This window comes from Palaemon carinicauda, unplaced genomic scaffold (assembly GCF_036898095.1).
Source record: "Palaemon carinicauda isolate YSFRI2023 unplaced genomic scaffold, ASM3689809v2 scaffold136, whole genome shotgun sequence".
NCBI classification, from domain to species: domain Eukaryota; kingdom Metazoa; phylum Arthropoda; class Malacostraca; order Decapoda; family Palaemonidae; genus Palaemon; species Palaemon carinicauda.
This window is the reverse complement of record NW_027168882.1, coordinates 200,001-218,127: the sequence shown is the minus strand read 5'-3', so window position 1 is coordinate 218,127 and position 18,127 is coordinate 200,001. Positions and strand designations below refer to the sequence as shown.

The 18,127-nt window shown below is 43.2% G+C and overlaps 1 long non-coding RNA gene across 2 annotated transcripts in view; it reads right to left on the bottom strand.

Annotated features, from left to right (window-relative positions):
• LOC137635517 (uncharacterized) overlaps positions 1-17,712 on the bottom strand; it is a 63,550-nt gene extending 45,838 nt beyond the window's left edge. The window contains exon 1 of one of the 2 annotated variants that reach the window (XR_011042698.1): positions 17,667-17,712. This is a non-coding gene — a long non-coding RNA (uncharacterized lncRNA). Of the gene's footprint in view, positions 1-17,457; positions 17,522-17,666 lie in introns of those variants that run through there. The other variant, XR_011042697.1, reaches the window with a different exon arrangement.
• Positions 17,713-18,127: the final 415 nt, after the last annotated feature.

The window sequence follows — 18,127 nt, the reverse complement described above, 5'->3', positions numbered from 1 at the left end:
ACCGGTGAGGGGCGAGACTGTGTTCCCCCTTCAGGCGGTGGCGAAGACGTTGGAGAGAGTGGGTAAGTTGAAGAATTTGTCCGAGCCCAGGCAGCCTACGACAAGACGTCCTTCCCACAGGAGACCAACAGCGGACGGGGCCTACCCGCCTACGCCTCCGGCTAGACAGGAGGCCTCCTCCCCTTCCTGGCACCAATCCCCACGGCCCTCCCGCAGGGGCAGTGCCCCAGCCCAGGCCTCCTTTAGGCCGAAATATTCTGGGTCTAGGAGAGGTCGTTCTAACCGTCTCCCCAGAAGGAGATAGGGAGAGAGGCCCTCCCACGCCTCAGGTGGGGGGATGCCTCAAACATTATTGGCAAGCATGGTGAGACAATGGTGCGGACCCCTGAACTGTGACAGTCCTCAGGGAGGGATACAGAATTCCCTTCCTGTCGGTCGGAACCGGCCCCTCTGATCCCCAAACGTCGGGCAGAATGGCTGGCACCCAAGGATACCGAGAAGAGAGCAGCCCTGCAGGGGGAAGTGGCCGCCATGTTGAGCAAGGGAGCTCTACAACCCATCCAGAAACCATCCCCAGGGTTCTACAGCAGGCTCTTCCTGGTAGAGAAAGCTATGGGAGGCTGGAGGCCAATCATCGACCTCTAGGCCTTGAACAAGTTTATCAAGAAGACCTCCTTCAAGATGGACACGCCGAAGTCGGTGCTGGCAGCCTTGAGAGAAGGGGATTTCATGATGTCTCTAGATCTCAAGGATGCCTACTTTCAAATCCCAGTACACCCCTCCAGCAGGAAGTTCCTCAGAGTAAAATGGGGGTCCCAATCCCTGCAGTTCAAGACCCTCTGCTTTGGCCTGTCAACAGCACCTCAGGTGTTCACGAGGGAGTTCACCCTGGTATCAGTCTGGGCACACAAACAGGGCATCAGGTTGATCAGATACCTCGATGACTAGTTGCTGCTTTCAGCCTCAGAGGCAGGCTTAAAAGAGCAGGGCACGAAACTTGTACAGTTCTGCAGGGACCTCAGGATTACAATCAACCTGGAAAAGTCCCAGTTAGTCCCAGCCACCAAGACGACGTACCTAGGGATGGTCCTGGACTCCCAGCTGGCAAAGGCGTTTCCCTCCCAGGAGAGGCTAAACAACCTAGACCAAGTAGAGGCAATTAGGACCTATCCTCATCCGCAAACCCCTAAATAAGTTAGTTCCTTTTTAGGGTTAGGGTTAGCATCCTCCTGCTGCTTCCTCCAGTGCCTTAGATGACCGCAGAGGTAGCAGCAGTAGGGGACTCAGCAGTATGAAGCTTCATCTGTGGTGGAAATGTGGGAGGTTGGGCTGTGGCACCCTAGCAGTACCAGCTGAACTCGGCTGAGTCCCTGGTTAAGCTGGAGGAATGTAGAGAGTAGAGGTCCCCTTTTTTTGTTTTGTTTCTTGTTGATGTCGGCTACCCCCAAAATTGGGGGAAGTGCCTTTGGTATATGATGTATGTATCCTATTACAGGCATTTTATCAAAGATTTTGGGAAAATCTCACGCCCTTTGGATAAGCTTGGAAAGACACAGAATTTTGAATGGACACGAGAACATGATGATGCATTTCAAAAATTGAAACAAGCTTTGTCTGAAGATAGTTTTTTAGTCTTTCCTAAATTCAATCGTGGATTTTTGGTAGTGACGCAAGCGATATTGCCATTAGAGGGGTAATAGAACAAATTGATGATGAGGGGATTTCCCGCCGTGCAGCGTTCACCTCACGGGCGTTAAGGGGGCCTGAAACCCGTTACTCAGCACTTGATAAAGAAGCTCTTGCCCTTAAGTGGGTATTAGAAAAGGAATCGATATTTCCTTTTAGGACATAAGATCCCTATTAAGTCTGATCATCAACCTTTGTCATACATTTTTAAGAAGTCAGATTTATCGAGTCGTCAGGCGAGGTGGTTAGAAGCATTATTAGAATTTGAATACATTCCTAGGCGTACTAACATGGTCGCAGATGCCTTATCTCGATCTATTGCCACTATAACGAGGTTGATGAGTACGCGCCTACCTGAACAAACCAGTCACGGTGATGCAACACACAGAAGAGACATCCGCTGATCGGACAGGAAGGGTGAATGAATGCGCTGGGCCAAATTTATGTATGAATTAATTGAATGAGCAGCGTGAAAATTAGCCTGTCCTTGAGGCATACAACGTTCAGGATGATTGTGACTGGGATAGATAATTAGCACACAGAATGAAGGGTCTTGTATGGGGTAAAGTCAAAGCCTACCTTAGAAAGAAAATTGAAGAATTTATCTGAACAACATCCTTCTTTTTGGAATGCAGGGTGTTGAGTTGTTTTGTTGTGCTCTGAAAATGGCCTCAAGGTCCTCCTCCTCCGCCTGTGACCTTCTCCCAGAAATCCACTCCCGTCCTGAAAGAGTACACCACAGGGTTACTCAAGAAAAAGTAATCAAACGACTATCTCTCAGGTACGGACCTTACTTCCCCGTGGGACCGTCACCACCTCTGTCGATCTTACCGACCGCTATTAGCTTGCGCCTATAGCTCGAAACTTCTCTTCTTATCTGGGTTTCCACCTAAGCAGGAAAGCCTTTGTGTTCAAGACATGCCCTTCGGCCTCAACATTGATCCCAGGATATTCATGAAACTGGGAGAGGCAGTGTTAGAACAACTCAGGAACCAAGAGATACAGATCATTGCTTATCTGGCCGGTTGGCTCATTTGGGCCCGGCCGGCCATAGAAGGCAACAGAGCTACGAAGGAATTACTTCGATTGCTCGACAACCTGTGATTTCGGGTCAATCTCCATAAGTCTCGCCTGCGACCATCAGGCCACTTAGAATGGTTAGCCATTCAGTGGGACCTTTCGAAACACACGTTGTCTCGCTCTTCCAAAAGTAAGAGGAATAGGTTCCAAGATCAAGAATTTCTCAAGCACAAACAGGTGTCCAAAGAGCCTAGAAAGTATCCTCGGCCTTTTCCAATTCACTTCAGTAACAGATCTCCTAATAAAAGCCAAACTCAAGACATCAATCGATTTTGGAGAAAGAGCGCTACAGTACCTATAAGAAGACAAGGTCTCGAAGATCCCCTCTGTCTGGAAAATGAGACTACGCCCATGGTCCGAACCGAAGAACCTCTCCAAAGCGGTTCCTCTACAATTCCCACCTCCACAAGTGACATTCCATTCAGCCGTGTCTCTAAGTGGATGGGGGGATTTCTCCGAACATCAGATGTTTCAGGTTCTTGGTCACTAGCCATGAAACAGTCCCATATCAATTTTCTCGAAGCCATGGCAGTGTTCTTGACCCTGAAGAGAGAGACTCCTCCGAGGTCGACCCTCATCAGAGTAGTGTCAAACAGCACAGACGAGGTACACTACGGAAACAGGGGAGGATCCAAGTCACCCAACCTGAATCAGATCCTGGTCACTTTCTTCGCCTGGGCAACAGAAAAGAACTGGTTCCTGTCAGCACCTCACCTAGCGGGAGGCCAGGATGTGAGAACGGGCTCACTATCCAGGACGAGTCCCCTGGAGTCAGAATTTCATTCCGGTGGATACTCAGGCTCATTCCAGGCATCCAGGTAGATCTATTCACATCTCAGATCAATCACAAACTTCCTTGTTATGTGACCCCAATCCTGGACCCTCGGGCTCATGCCATGGACGCATTACCCCGGGATTGGAACCATTAGAGGAAGATTTCCCTATCTCTCCCAGTGAATCTTCTAAAAACTTTTACACCGACTGCGCTCCTTCCGGGGAGCAGTGGCTTTGGTACCACCTCACTGCCCAAGAACAGTTGGTTTCCTCTCCTCCTCGAGTGGAAACTCCGTCCCATCCGGATCCCGTTCCTCAAACTGACCCGAGTATTCCAAACTCACTGTGTCAGATTACTCAAAGATGGCCAAAACCCTAACTTTGTGGACTACAGGAAGTTGGCAGCTCGTAGAGACGCGAACATTGAACCGGAAAACGATTTCTTCATCGAATCAGACAAAAGGGACTCGACAATTCGCCAATATGATTCGGCCGTTAACCCCCAAAATAGGTGGTCCCCTTGGAAAGTTATTCCTCTTCTCCAAGATACTTCTCTATGTCCGGTCACCACTCTCAGGTCCTTTTTAGCCACGACTGCTACCCGATCGTCTGGCCCCTTGTTTATCAGAGAACAAGGAGGTACCATTCCCATACGTGATATTAGGCTATAGATCCTATACTTCATTTAACAAGCCAATCCGGGATCATTTCCCCCAGGAGATGGACTTTGATGACCTTATAAAGTTCACGGGTTGGGAATCTCCTATGGTCTTCAAACGCCACTATCTAATGAACTTACAGGCTCTTAAATACCCAACAGTTGCAGCTGGGAGCCTTATCTCTCCCCAGTGATCTTTTGTTCTTCCTTTCATCCATCTCTTTTCTTCTCCCTCCTACCCGCCACTCGCACCACGACGCCGCTTCCTTGGTGGTTCGTTAGCCCTAAGTTTATTACATATTAGGTTATGTTTGTAACTATTATTGATTACCGTTGTTATAGGGTTGGGATATTCTTAGCCATGTCAGTTTTGTAGCATGTTTCCTCTGATACTCGGAGGCTTCCCTGTTATCATGTTTGTTTACCTTAATTATTTATGATTTTCTTTACATGGTGTTGTTTCTCTCCCCTAATTATATTAGTTGTTATTGTTGGGCTTGGAAGGCATTCTCTGGTACATTTTCACCCGGCGCCACAGATCGACCCAGAAAAGGGATTTTGACGAAGGAAAAATCTATTTCTGGGGAGAGACCTGTGGCGCCCGGTGAAACCCTTCCCCTTTATTTTACACGATCCCACCCTTTCCTTTCCAAGCCGTCATGACCATTACAGAAGGATGTTGTTCAGATGGCGCTCGCGTCGTGGCGGTGGTGGTTGGCTAGGACCTTTGTATCGGCCCATCCCTTTGACGAAGGAATTAACTAAATGGAAGACAACCTGTGAATAGTGGTTTTCACGCGCCTTTGCTTTATACACGACACCCAAAAGGTGCTCGCGCGAGGGTAGTAACCTCAGCATTCCATGCTTTTTTCTTTCTCTGGTATAATTGGAAGGTTTTATCAGAAAAGATATATAAGAAGGACTCTTTTCACCGGGCGCCACAGGTCTCTCCCCAGAAATAGATTTTTCCTTCGTCAAAATCCCTTTATTGGACTGTATTACCCACTCATTTTATAAGTAAGGCAATGGCATTATCACATTCGTCACCAGTATCCGGTCATATGGGCATAGCAAACACTCTTAGACGAGCTACTGATAATTTTTATGGGAAAGGAAAGAAACAAACAGTAGGGATACTGTATATAGACTCGTGTCACCTCTGTAATCTGTTCCGATCACATAGATTAAACGTACCTCCAGCCCGAGTCTGGCCTTTAGTTAAAGAGAAATGGCAACATTGATTTAATAGGCCCATTACCTTTTTCACATGCAGGGCATAAAATATATTTTTGTTTTAGTAGATGCGCGAACTAGATAAACGTTCGTGCAACCCTCGATCGATAAAACCGCACAGGAAGTCGTGAGAGTCCTTAGAGCTTTCATTGAGATATCCGGTACTCCTCGAAAAATTGTTTCAGATCAGGGCTCTTAGAGAGCACGAAGAACTGAACTGGATATGTAACAATTGCAAACAAGAATTAAAGTGCAGTAAAAATAAAATGAAAGATCTACGAGAAAGAAATAAAATGTTGAACGAAAAGCTGAGAGAAATAGAAGAAAAATGGTCAAAAATGAGAGCAGAAATTGTCGAAGAGGTGCTGAGGAAGGTGAAGAATGAAATAATGGACGAGGTCGTAAGTACAGTAAATAACAGGTTTAGCCAGAATGAATTTGGAGATGTAAGGCAAAATCAGGTAGAAGTAGTTAAATCAAAAGAAGAGGAGGAAAAAAGGAGAGTATGCAATTTAGTGCTGTATAATGTACCAGAAAGTGAAAGGAAGGAAGCAGAGGAAAGGAAAAGAGGATACTAATTGGTGTGAGGATATTTTCAGAACTAGTTTAGAGCTAGAGGCGATAGAGATGGAACAGGTAATAAGGCTAGGGAAGCGAAATGAGGGGGGGAGGGGACGACCTAGGCCGGTGCTTATCAAATTTAAGAATGAAGAAATGAAGTGGAAAATCCTAAAAAGTGCTAAGAAACTAAAACATGAACAGAATCCTTTGAAAAAAAGAGTAGGTATAACAAATGGACATGACGAAAAAGGAAAGAGAGGTTAAGTCAAAACTTAGGGAAGAGCTCAAAGAAAAACAAAATAATGGAGAGAATGGCTGGATGATAAAAAACGGAAAACCCCTCAGAGAACAGGGGGCCAGAGAAAGGATGTAGAGACAGAACCACAAGAAATGCAAAAGGGGAACAGAAAAAGGAACGAATACGGATCATGTGACAGTCCAACGGAAAAGAATAAGAGAATTAGTTTCAAAATGATAAATCTACAAGGCTTAACAAAGCAAAAATACATGGAAATGGAGAGTCTCCTAAACAATAGCTTTGATATCAACATAGTAGTGCTAACTGAAACACAACAAAAAATATGATATTTTAATTATAAAATAAATTTTTGAATATACTTACCCGGTGAATATATATACAGTAGCTGCAACTCTGTTGCTCGACAGACAAAAAAACAGTAAAACTCGCCAGCGATCGCTATACAGGTTGCGGGTGTGCCCACCAGCGCCAACTGTCGGCAAGATACCATACTCGATGTAAACAAAGACTCAATTTCTTCTCATCCCACTGCGTCTCTATTGGGGAGGAAGGGAGGGTCATTTAATTTATATATTCACCGGGTAAGTATATTCAAAAATTTATTTTATAATTAAAATATAATTTTTAAATATTTAACTTAGCCGGTGAATATATATAGCTGATTCACACCCAGGGTGGTGGGTAGAGACCAGATAAATATGTTTACATCGTTTAAGCTAAGAGTTTTTATTTCATTTTGGAAGTTATCAATATAACGAAAACAAAATAAATAGGTACCTGGTAAGGAAGTCGACTTAGATGATTACTCTGCCTTGTAAGTACGTCTTCCTTACAGAGCCTCGCGATCCTCTTAGGATGCTGACAGACCCCTAGGAGCTGAAGTATCAAGGGCTGCAACCCATACAACAGGACCTCATCAAACCCCTAATCTGGGCGCTCTCAAGAAATGACTTTGACCAACCGCCAAATCAACCAGGATGCGAAAGGCTTCTTAGCCTTCCGGACAACCCATAAAAAACAACATTAAAAACATTTCAAGAGACAGATTAAAAGGATATGGAATTAGGGAATTGTAGTGGTTGAGCCCTCACCCACTACTGCACTCGCTGCTACGAATGGTCCCAGTGTGTAGCAGTTCTCGTAAAGAGACTGGACATCTTTCAAGCAAAATGACGCGAACACTGACTTGCTTCTCCAATAGGTTGCGTCCATTATACTTTGCAGAGATCTATTTTGCTTAAAGGCCACGGAAGTTGCTACAGCTCTAACTTCGTGCGTCTTAACCTTAAGCAAAGCTCGGTCTTCCTCACTCAGATGTGAATGAGCTTCTCGTATTAACAATCTGATAAAGTATGACAAAGCATTCTTTGACATAGGCAAGGATGGTTTCTTAACTGAACACCATAAAGCTTCAGATTGGCCTCGTAAAGGTTTAGTACGCTTTAAATAGAACTTAAGAGCTCTAACAGGGCATAAGACTCTTTCTAGTTCATTGCCTACGATCTCCGATAAGCTGGGAATATCGAAAGATTTAGGCCAAGGCCGAGAAGGTAGCTCGTTTTTGGCTAGAAAACCAAGTTGCAGCGAACAAGTAGCTTTTTCCGACGAAAATCCGATGTTCTTGCTGAAGGCATGAATCTCACTGACTCTTTTAGCCGAGGCTAAGCATACCAGGAAAAGAGTCTTAAGAGTGAGATCTTTCAGGGAGGCTGACTGTAAAGGCTCAACCCTGTCTGACATGAGGAATCTTAGTACCACGTCTAAATTCCACCCAGGAGTAGCCAAACGACGCTCCTTAGTGGTCTCAAAAGACTTAAGGAGGTCTTGCAGATCTTTATTGTTGGAAAGATCTAAGCCTCTATGCCGGAAGACCGATGCCAACATGCTTCTGTAGCCCTTGATAGTGGGAGCTGAAAGGGATCGTCCTTTTCTCAGGTATAAGAGAAAATCAGCTATTTGGGCTACAGAGGTACTGGTCGAGGATACAGAAACTGACTTGCACCAGTCTCGGAAGACTTCCCACTTCGATTGGTAGACTCTAATGGTAGACGCTCTCCTTGCTCTAGCAATCGCACTGGCTGCCTCCTTCGAAAAGCCTCTAACTCTCGAGAGTCTTTCGATAGTCTGAAGGCAGTCAGACGAAGAGCGTGGAGGCTTTGGTGTACCTTCTTTACGTGCGGCTGACGTAGAAGGTCTACTCTTAGAGGCAGACTTCTGGGAACGTCTACTAACCATCGAAGTACCTCGGTGAACCATTCTCTCGCGGGCCAGAGGGGAGCAACTAACGTCAACCTTGTCCCTTCGTGAGAGGCGAACTTCTGCAGTACCTTGTTGACAATCTTGAACGGTGGGAATGCGTAGAGATCCAGATGTGACCAATCTAGGAGGAAGGCATCTATATGTATTGCTGCTGGGTCCGGGACTGGAGAGCAATAGATTGGAAGCCTCTTGGTCAGCGAGGTTGCAAAGAGATCTATGGTTGGTTGACCCCAAGTGGCCCAAAGTCTCTTGCACACATCCTTGTGGAGGGTCCATTCTGTTGGAATTACTTGCCCTTTCCGACTGAGACAATCTGCTATGACGTTCAAGTCGCCCTGGATGAACCTGGTTACTAGGGAGATGTCTCGATCTTTTGGCCAGATGAGCAGGTCCCTTGCGATCTCGTACAACGTCAGTGAGTGGGTACCTCCTTGTTTGGAGATGTACGCCAAGGCCGTGGTGTTGTCCGAGTTTACCTCCACCACTTTGCCTCGAAGGAGATACTCGAAGCTTTTCAAGGCCAGATGAACTGCCAACAGCTCCTTGCAGTTGATATGCATGCTCCTCTGACTCGTGTTCCACAGACCTGAGCATTCCCGACCGTCCAGCGTCGCGCCCCAGCCCAAGTCCGATGCGTCCGAGAAGAGAACGTGGTTGGGTAACTGAACAGCCAGGGGAAGACCCTCTCTTAGGTTGATATTGTCCTTCCACCAAGTCAGACAAGACTTCACCTTTCCGGAAATCGGGATCGAGACCGCATCTAGTGTCTTGTCCTTTTTCCAGTGGAAAGCCAGATGGAATTGAAGAGGACGGAGGTGTAGTCTTCCTAGTGATACAAATTGCTCCAGGGATGACAGCGTCCCTACCAGACTCATCCACAGCCTGACTGAGCAGCGTTCTTTCTTCAGCATCTTCTGGATGGAAAACAGGGCTTGATCTATTCTGGGGGCCGACGGAAAAGCCCGAAAAGCTTGACTGTGAATCTCCATCCCTAAATACAGAATAGTTTGGGATGGGACCAGCTGCGACTTTTCCAAATTGACTAGGAGTCCCAATTCCTTGGTCAGATCTAAAGTCCACTTGAGATCCTTCAGACAGCGACGACTGGAAGAGGCTCTGAGAAGCCAGTCGTCCAAATAAAGGGAGGCTCGGATGTCCGATAAGTGGAGGAATTTGGCCACATTCCTCATCAGCCTCGTAAATACGAGAGGAGCTGTGCTTAGGCCAAAGCACAGGGCCCGAAACTGGTAGACCACATCTTCGAAGACGAATCTCAGAAAAGGTTGGGAGTCTGAGTGAATGGGGATGTGGAAGTAGGCGTCCCTTAGGTCTAGCGAGACCATCCAGTCTTCCTTTCTGACCGCTGCTAAGACTGAGTTTGTGGTCTCCATGGAAAACTTCGTCTTTGTGACAGAGACATTCAGAGCACTGACGTCTAGCACCGGTCTCCACCCTCCTGTCTTCTTTGATACTAGGAAGAGACGGTTGTAAAACCCCGGTGATTGAAGGTCCGAGACTTTGACCACCTCTCCCTTCTCTAGCAAAAGAGACACTTCCAGTTTCAGGGCTTGTCTCTTTTCTACCTCTCTGTACCTGGGAGAGAGATCGATGGGGAACGTCACTAGAGGGGGTTTGCGTACAAAAGGGATCTTGTACCCCTCTCTGAGTAACTTCACAGATTGTTGATCTGCGCCTCTCTTCTCCCAGGCTTGCCAGAAGTTCTTGAGTCTGGCTCCTACTGCTGTCTGAAGTTGCGGGCAGTCAGACTCTGCCCTTAGAGGACTTGGATCCTTTCCTCTTCCCTCGCTTCCCTTCGGCACGAGCACCTCCTCTGCTGGAGGCTCTGCCACGAAAGGGCGGAATAAAGCGAGACGCTGGAGTGTCTAACCTCGGTCTAGCAGACAAAGTAGGCAAAGGGGGAGCTTTGCGAGCCGAGGACGCAACTAGATCGTGGGTGTCCTTCTGAACTAAAGATAGGGCAATTTCCTTTACCAAGACTTCAGGAAACAGGCACTTGGAAAGGGGAGCAAAGAGTAGCTCGGATCTTTGGCATGGCGTCACTCCAGCAGACAGGAAAGAACATAGAGACTCTCGCTTCTTCAGGACTCCGGACGTGAAAGAGGCGGCTAGCTCGTTGGACCCATCACGGACGGCCTTGTCCATGCAGGACATAATGAGCAAGGAAACGTCCTTATCTGCAGAAGAGATCTTCCTGCTCAGGGCTCCTAGGCACCAGTCTAGGAAGTTAAAGACTTCGAAAGCACTAAAAATCCCTTTAAGAAGGTGGTCCAGGTCCGATGGTGACCAACAAATCTTCGAGCGTCTCATGGTAAGGCGGCGGGGAGAGTCTACAAGACTTGAGAAGTCGCCCTGGGCAGAGGCAGGAACTCCCAAGCCGAGAACTTCTCCCGTGGCATACCAGACGCTCGATCTAGACGAGAGTTTAGATGGGGGAAAGGCAAATGCTGTCTTTCCTAAACTCTTCTTAGTCTCTAACCAGTCTCCCAACAGCCGCAAAGCTCTCTTGGATGAACGAGAGAGAACGAGTCTAGTAAAGGCAGGTGTGGTAGCAGGCACGCCTAACACAAACTCTGACGGCGGCGAACGAGGAGCCACAGAAACAAAGTGGTCAGGGAACAACTCCTTAAATACAGCCATGACTTTTCCAAAGTCCAATGATGGTTGAGTTGCCTTAGGTTCGTCAAGTTCTGAAGGTTGATCCTCTTGCGGTTCAGCAACGTCCTCATCTGATAGTTCCTCATCCGAAAACTGATGAGGAAACGGCAACGGAGTGGGCAACGTTTGGCTCGCTGAGTCCGGTCGCACTGGTGCATGCGTGACGGAGCCGGACGCAGCGTCATGGAACTGCTGCACAGTCTGTGAACTGTCAACAACCATGGGTGCGCGAGGACGCACAGCGTCTACCCGAGACTGTTTAGACCGTCTGGGTTGTGCAGTCAACACCATACCGGGTTGCGGAGGTTGACGCACCGCGCCAAAACAAGTCACCTCTGATGGTTGCTGAACGTCCTGAACGTCAACAACCACCTCCGTGCGTCGCCTAACGTCAACGTGCGGCTGGCAACCCACACTGGGTCGCATCGGTGGAGGTACCACCCCAACTGGTAGACGCGAGAAAGTTACCTCAGCGTCAACAGGAGGCACAACAGACCGCCTGGATGGTTGTTGGCCAGAAGGTTCAGCAGCAACCTTCTCTGGATTAAAGTCCTCCATCAAGGACGCAAGCTTGGACTGCATGTCCTGCAGCAACACCCATTTAGGGTCTACGGCAGCAGGTGCGGCAACAGACGGGGTGAGCGACTGAGGCGGTACCGCTTTGCCTCTCTTAGGCGGCGAGCAGTCATCAGATGACGGCAACGAGTCCGAACTGACCCAGTGGCTACAACCGGGACGTTGGACTTGTCCTGAAGGGACCGACTTACGTTTCAAAGGTCGTGAGACCTTGGTCCAAGGTTTCTTACGAGAAACACCTTCGGACGACGAGGTAAAAACGGGCTCTCTCGTCTTACGTAGGTAGGGGCGATCTTGGGGAGATACGCCTGATACCATGGAGGGAACGTCTGTTCGCTGATCAAGGCCTCTCGAACCCATGCGTCGTACGACATTGCTTCTCCCCTGGGCTTGGGAGCTTGCAAGAGGTCCCGGACTAGGAGGACGACAGGCACGAACAGACGAACCCTCAAGCGCAACACTGTTCACAACACTTTGAGAAACACTAGGCACTTTATCACTTCCCGCGGCACTTTGGCACTTTAGTTCCTTAACATCCGCCATGAGTTGATTGCGGTCACTAGCAAGGGACTCAACTCTCTCCCCCAAGGCATGGATAGCACGCATCATGTCAGCCATCGATGGTTCCTGAGTGTTAGGAGGGGGGTTAGGAACAACCACTACAGGGGAAGGATTAGGTTGAGGGGCATAAAGAGAGGAAAAATCTACCGACCTAGAAGAACTTCTCCTTACCCTATCTCTCTCTAGTCTGCGTGTATACTTCTCAAATTCGATAAAATCGAATTCCGAAAGGCCCACGCATTCCTCACACCGATCTTCCAATTGACAGGTTTTACCCCGACAATTGGAACAAACAGTGTGAGGGTCGAGAAAAGCCTATGGAAGACGCCTATGACAGTCCCTAGCATTGCATTTTCTGAACTTGGGAACTTGTGAAAGGTCAGCCATTTTGAATTGGTCAAGGGAAAATTCCAAAAAACGATCTAAGTCATCAACAATGAATCCGATACAAAAAAAAGAGTTCAAGGATTTATTTGAAGAAAAACCCTGCACTGCGAAAGCTCAAAACCAAATTAAAGTACTTCACCAAATATGATGGGAAAAACTCCAGGTTACAACAGCGAGTAAAGTACGTCTTGTCGACACGTCGACAGAGAAGAAAAATGAGTCTTTGTTTACATCGAGTATGGTATCTGACCGACAGTTGGCGCTGGTGGGCACACCCGCAACCTGTATAGCGATCGCTGGCGAGTTTTTACTGTTTTTTCTGTCGAGCAACAGAGTTGCAGCTATATATATTCACCGGCTAAGTTAAATATTTAAAAAGAAGGGATTTTAAAGACAAAAAGGGTGGTGGGTTAATGTTAATTTTTAAAAACAACAATATCACTGAAGCAGAGGAAATAGAAACAAAACATAGCGATATAATAATGGTACAGTGCAAAATCCACAACTTAGGATTTTTGATAATACTAGTATATTTCGCAGCAGGAAATACAGAAGATAGAAAAAGAGATCAAGAATTGAAAGTGGAATGTGAAAAATTAATACAGAAAGCAGGAGAAACAACTCCGTTGCTAGTTATGGGGGATTTTAACGGCCATGTGGGATTTCTGGGGCACCAAGAAGTTGACAGAAATGGGGAAATGGTGCTAGATTGGATGGGTAACCACAACCTAACAATATTAAATGGAGATGAAAGGTGCTCAGGACTATACACGTGGAATAGACAAGATCAGCATAGTGCTATTGATTTTGTTTGCAAATAATATGCTACATAAACAATTTAAATGTATGGAAATAGATCAAAATAAAACAGTATTAGATATATCAGATCACAACTTAACAGTAGAATTGGAGGTAAAAACAAATAAGAGAAAATAACTACAATAAAGGGAAGTGGGAAGAAATTACATATTATAGCAATGACACAAAAGATATAGACGAATGTGAAATCTATAGAGAGAAAACTTGTTAGCAAGGATGTAAAAAACATTGAAGAGCTAAACATAATAATGGCAGAAATGAAACAAGAACATTTGGCTAAAACATATAGGAGAAGGGTAACAAATGAAGGGAAGACCAAAGAACAACCTCGGGTAACCGAGGAAATAAGGAGAAAGATTAAGGAAAGAAAGGAACTTAATAGAAAAAAGAGAAATGAAAAAGATATTAGGTTAAAAACAGAATTAAAAGAAAAATACAATCATAAGAAGAAAGAAGTACAAATACTGGTGAAAGATAGCATAACGTTATTTGAGAAAAAAAAGACCAGGGAGATAAGAGATGATAAAAACAATAAACTATGGGAAAACATAAAAAAATTAAGAAATAGCAAAGGAATAAAAAGCGAGGCTATACAATTATATGGAGATAGAGGAAATAAACTATCAGATGAAGAGGCTAAAGAAGAATTAGTAAAATTTTGCAAAACAGTCTACAATACACATGAAAATAGAATAACAGAGATCTGGAATGAGGAGAAGGAGAGTGAATACCTGGATAATTTGAGAAGAGAAAACGACATTACAGTATAGTAGTAAATGAATATAGTATACCAGAACATCTAAGGGAGCATTACGATGCTGTACTAAATGTTAAAGGAAAAATTAAACCCATGCCCGCCGCTGAAATGAATAAAGGTAAATTAGAAAAATGCCTAAAACGCCTAAAGAAATGTAAAGCAGCTGGGCCAGATGGACTAAAGTCAGAATATTACAAAGCAATGATGATAAGTGATATATGTAAGAATACGCTAGTGAACTGCTACAAAGAGGAACTAGCCAGAAAAGAAGAACCCAAAAGCTGGAAAGAACCCAGAGCAAAAATGTTAAAAAAGAAAAACAAGCCAACAGCAAAGGAATTGAGACCAACAGCGCTCACAATTGTATCATATAAAATATACATGGCTTTTATAAAAGATGAAATAGAAGGACATCTAAAAAGTAATAATGCCATAGAGGATAGTGAAGCGGGATTTATAGAGGGAGGAAGGATTGAGGATAATATACTCATCTTACAATACATGGTCGAAGAAACTTTCAAAAATAAGAAAAAACTCATAGTTGCCTCTTTAGATTTCAAAAAAGCTTTAAATTTCATAAAAAGGGAAGCGCTGATAGAAACATTAAAGCAATATAAAGTACATACTAGTATAATTAACTCTATAGCAGAAGTATATGTGGGAGACTCGACTACGTTAGACATAGGGGAAAGAGTAGAACAAATATTGAACGTAAGTAGTGGAATAAAGCAAGGCTGTACTGGCTCTACTACATTATTCAAATTAATTACTTATCAGATTATAAAACAAGTAGAAAAGGAAGTTAATGGTTTTAAAAATGATATTATAAAGCTAGTATTATTTTTTTTTGCTGATGATGTCCTAGTGCTTGCTGAGAATATAGAGGATGCTGAATTGAACATAAGGAAAGTGATAGATAAAGGAAAGCAGTGTGGTTTAGACATAAATAGAGACAAAAGTAGCGTACTTATATATAATACGAAGGAAAAACCAGATAATATAGAGGGAATAAGAGAAGTAAGCAATATTAAATACCTAGGTATCAAGGTAGATGATAGTAGGAATATGTTCAAAACACAGAAAAGTGAAATGATAGTTAAGGCGCAAAAGCTAGCTAATCTTATATATTCGATCATAGAAAAAAGTTGTAATAAGATAATGATAGGGAAAGCATACTGGAAAAGTGTAGCACTACCTTCTATATTATATGGAACAAACGTAATTAACTTAACGGAAACGGAAATAGAAAAGTTGCAAAGAATAAGAATGGAGTGTATAGAAGGATGTTAGGGGGTGTAAAGAATACAGCAATTGTAGCCTTGAGAGGGGATGTAGGAGCATCTGCTATGAAAACAAGGGTCATGGATGGAAAGCTGAGGTACCTTAATAGCATTTATAAGGGACAAAAGGACTTACTATCAGCAATAGTCAATGATATGGAAGAAAAAGAGAGGAAGTGGTGGATGCATGTGAAGAAGTATGCTGAGGAATGTGGGATGGCGATGAGAGAAGTCAAGAGATGTACGAAAGAGGACATAAAGAAGAAAACAAGAGAATGGGACACAAGCAAATGGAAAAGTGAAATGGAGTGCAAGGAGAGTCTAATTTTGTATAAAAACTGGAAAAGTGAAATCAAGGAGGAGGAAGTGTATGACAACACATTTTCGTCAATTTTATTATTCAGAGCAAGGACAAACTCACTGGGCTTGAATATAAAAAAAACAGACACCAAGATGGAAATATAAACTGTGTATTTTGTGATGTAGAAGAAAATGCTAACCACTTTATGTTATATTGTCCACAGTTTAGTGATATAAGAATAAAAGCAATTGAGCTCCAACAACCATACGAAGAAGATAGTGCACAAACAGTTGGAAAATTCCTTTTTTGTGAAGAAAATATTGAAAATAAGAAAAGAGTACTACAACAAATGTGGATGAAAAGAGAAAAAATAGTGAAAATAAGGAACACACAAAACTAAACGACACAGAGGCGCCGTTGCAAAGGCAAAGCCTCAACCTGAATCTGATCTGATCTGATCTTAAACAGCGTGGTTTGTATTCCAGTTATGGAACAAATGATATATATAACAAACGACATTATATTGGGTTTGTGACCTGGGAACTTCTAGGTTAGGTTAGGTGGGTTTGTTAGGTTCTGTACCCTTTTTGTACCTTTTTATATATTGTGTGAAGGGTATACGGAAACATTCTTTAAAATACACATGATAATATTACCGTAGCATTGCTAATGTTAGCAATGCCACCATAACGTTGGTAACGCTGTGTATCATTGATAACGTTGCTAATGTTATCGTTCGCAGTACATACGTGAGTGAAGTGACACGGAATTTTAACAAGTCATTACATCTAAACATTTTAACAAAATATATATAATAAAAGACATTATATTTAAACATTTGAACAGAAAATATGTTTTCCTGTAGTAAATAACGTGATTTGACCAAAATTGACCTTCATTTCATCCGTAATAACAGCAACCAGTTCGGCTACTTAAAGTTGGTCGAATTGGTTGTTCTGTTGGTTTGCGGTTGAAATTCGGTCAAATCACGTTATTTACTACAGGAAAACATATATTTTCTGTTCGAAATGAGAATCTGTAATACAGTAAAACTTTACGAAAAATGGTTATTGTATTATTCTATACTTTTACCAGAAGACCATTAGGTGATTACATTGGTGTTCATTCGGGAGAGCAATCTAACCGTATATACGTTCGATTAAATACGGGAGGAGGGATTTATAGCACGAAAAACACGGGTACATACGTCCTAGGAAATAGGAAATATAATTAAAGTAAGATTTCCGTACCGCAAATGTACGTAAAGGCTTTGTCCGTCATTCTACAAAGGCTTAAGCTTCCTTATTTCTTATAAAATATATTCTAATGGGGGAAATATTGTTTATAATGATCCAAAATAGTATTTACATAAGATATTTTATACGTAATAATAAGAATTTATCGTTAAATTACGACTGGCTTAACCAGTATTTTCCTCAATGTTTCCAATCGACAATTTAAACTGGCGTCTTTAGACACTTTTCACTCATATTTACCAATTATATTCAACAAATTATTCTCCCAGATTGCTCACAGTTATCCTGCTGATGTATAAGATAGTAAATAACGTTGAAAAGGTTAATAATTTACCTTAAAATAAGATAAATCGCTGACCACAAAACACTAGGTCACTATGGCTTAACCAGTATTTTCCTCTCGACAATCTAAACTGGCGTCTTTCTAGACACTTTTAACTCATATTTACCAATTATATTCAACAAATTATTCTCCCAGATTGCTCACAGTTATCCTGCTGATGTATAAGATAGGAAATAACGTTGAAAAGGTTAATAATTTACCTTAAAATAAGACAAATCACTGACCACAAAACACTAAGTCACTATTGTTTACAATTGTAAACACAGAAGTCACGTGACACAAGGCGCTTCTTCTTCTTTAAGATTTCGAGCAGGATTTTGGATTTTCTAAATAAAGAAACTTTTTATTTTCTAAAATTAATCTGTAATTTGACTGTAATATACAAATTTGATGCTGTATGCATATAGAAATAATATATAAATTTATATCTGTAAGATATATTAGAATAGAGGCTCTGACATATAGAAATATAAAATGTAGACTACATTACAAAATTTTCTATTTTTTTTTTATTTTCTGAAATTGACCTGTAATTACACTGTAATATACAAATTTTATGCTGGTTGCATATAGAAATAATATATAAATTTATATCTGTAAGATATATTAGAATAGAGGCTCTGATATATAGAAATATAAAATTTAGACTATATTACAACAT